Genomic DNA, 2,500 nt, shown 5'->3' with positions numbered 1-2,500 from the left:
TGATGCACTTTGTGCTGGCCCCCGTTGGGCGAAAGGGAATCCGGTTCCTATTCCGGAACCCGGCAGCGGAACCGATACAAGTCGGGCCCCTCTTTTAGAGATGCTCGTCGGGGTAACCCAAAAGGACCCGGAGACGCCGTCGGGAGATCGGGGAAGAGTTTTCTTTTCTGCATGAGCGTTCGAGTTCCCTGGAATCCTCTAGCAGGGAGATAGGGTTTGGAACGCGAAGAGCACCGCAGTTGCGGCGGTGTCCCGATCTTCCCCTCGGACCTTGAAAATCCGGGAGAGGGCCACGTGGAGGTGTCGCGCCGGTTCGTACCCATATCCGCAGCAGGTCTCCAAGGTGAAGAGCCTCTAGTCGATAGAATAATGTAGGTAAGGGAAGTCGGCAAATTGGATCCGTAACTTCGGGATAAGGATTGGCTCTGAGGATCGGGGCGTGTCGGGCTTGGTCGGGAAGTGGGTCAGCGCTAACGTGCCGGGCCTGGGCGAGGTGAGTGCCGTAGGGGTGCCGGTAAGTGCGGGCGTTTAGCGCGGGCGTGGTCTGCTCTCGCCGTTGGTTGGCCTCGTGCTGGCCGGCGGTGCAGGATGCGCGCGCCTGCGCGGCGTTCGCGCCCCGGTGCTTCAACCTGCGTGCAGGATCCGAGCTCGGTCCCGTGCCTTGGCCTCCCACGGATCTTCCTTGCTGCGAGGCCGCGTCCGCCTTAGCGTGCTCCTCCGGGGGCGCGCGGGTGCGCGGATTCTCTTCGGCCGCCATTCAACGATCAACTCAGAACTGGCACGGACTGGGGGAATCCGACTGTCTAATTAAAACAAAGCATTGCGATGGCCCTAGCGGGTGTTGACGCAATGTGATTTCTGCCCAGTGCTCTGAATGTCAACGTGAAGAAATTCAAGCAAGCGCGGGTAAACGGCGGGAGTAACTATGACTCTCTTAAGCCCTCTTAGCCTCTCCTCTCCTGCGGTCTTCTCCCCTTCTCGTGGGCCCGCTGATTTTTGCAGAGTGGAAGACCGCACCAGGGGCTTGGGGGGGTTACCAGCCCCCCCTCGCATTATCCCTTTATAGTTGGGGGCAGCCGACAAGAAACAAGAGATGGTGGCCCTTCCGCTGAAGGTGCCACCCCAGCTACCCCAGCACCTATCCGGCCAACCGGCCGTAACGAAAATGCGATAGTTTGTGTAGCTCCCTTTGCTTGCAGTGAGTGCCACCGCACTTTTACCACGAAGAACGGTCTCGGGGTCCATCGCCGCCGCCAACACCCTGCGGCCGCCAACGCTGAGATCGTGACGGAGAGGCATCGCGCGAGGTGGACGGAGGAAGAAGTCCTGTCGCTCGCCAAGGCAGAGGCCGAACTGTTCCTGGAGAGGGACGCCCGGTTCTTCTTTGTAAATCAAGAACTTACCAGGATGTTCCCCGACCGAACGCTTGAGGCAATCAAGTGCCGACGGCGGCAAGCTGCCCACAAGCAGCTTGTCCGCCAATTCATGGAGGCACTTGAGATCGGTCGGGGTGAAGAGCCGGCGTCCCGCCGTGGAGCAGCGAGCTCGCTGCCTGACGCGGGCGAGGCCGCTGCGCCGCCCGTCGACGCAGCCGAGGACTTCGCGGCCGACACCACCGGGCCGCCGCCGGAGGGGCCGACTGACGCCGCCATCTGGGAGCATCTGGCGGGGCTACCTGCTTCCGCCCAGCGTTTCTCTGCCCTGGATCGAGTCATTGGTCTGGGGCGGGGCACGCCGCCCGATGTCATCCTGGGCATGCTCCCGGATGCCCTTGCGTCGGTCGGGTCCAGGGGGGAGAGGTCGATCACCAGGACACAGCGGCCGCGCCAACCATCCAAGCGGCCGCCTGCCGCCCCGCCGCTGCAGAAGCGCAAGCGGCGCCGCTGGGAATACGCGCGGACACAGGACGCCTTCCGTAGGTCGCGTGCACGTTGCGTGCGCGGCTTGCTGGACGGCACCCTGCTGCAGCCGCCACCCGACATCCCCGGTCTGCTGGACTTCTGGGCGGACCTCTTCACGAAGAAGCCGATCTCCACCGCCGGCTTCATCCGTGACCGCCTTCTCCCGCACTCGGAGCCTGTCGCTCCTGAGTGCCTATGGGGGCCGGTCACACGTGAGGAGGTCGCTGCTGCCTTGCCGCCCAGGGGATCGGCAGCCGGGCCGGACGGCCTGACTCCAGCGGAGCTGCGGCGCCTGCCGCATGAAGTCCTGGTGAAACTCTTGAACCTCTTCCTCCTGGCCCGCGCCCTCCCCGAGCGTCTGCTTCGCGCCCGGACGTCACTTCTCCCCAAAACGGCTGCACCAACATCCCCCGCTGACTTTCGCCCCATTACGGTCTGCTCGGTGTTGGCGCGGACCTTTCACAAGGTTCTCGCGTCACGCCTGATGCGTGCATGTGCTGTGGACGAACGTCAGCGGGCATTCATCCCCCGGGATGGGATGTTGGAAAATACCTTCATCTTGGACACTGCTCTCACCGACGCAGTCCGCTCCTGTCGCT

At 63.5% G+C, this 2,500-nt stretch overlaps 1 pseudogene; it reads left to right on the top strand.

The window, feature by feature from the left end:
* The window catches only part of LOC124590345, a 7,825-nt pseudogene that overhangs the window by 1,945 nt on the left and 3,380 nt on the right, over positions 1–2,500 (top strand).

Source organism: Schistocerca americana, unplaced genomic scaffold (assembly GCF_021461395.2).
Source record: "Schistocerca americana isolate TAMUIC-IGC-003095 unplaced genomic scaffold, iqSchAmer2.1 HiC_scaffold_758, whole genome shotgun sequence".
Taxonomy (NCBI): domain Eukaryota; kingdom Metazoa; phylum Arthropoda; class Insecta; order Orthoptera; family Acrididae; genus Schistocerca; species Schistocerca americana.
This window is presented reverse-complemented; position numbering and strand designations above follow the sequence as displayed.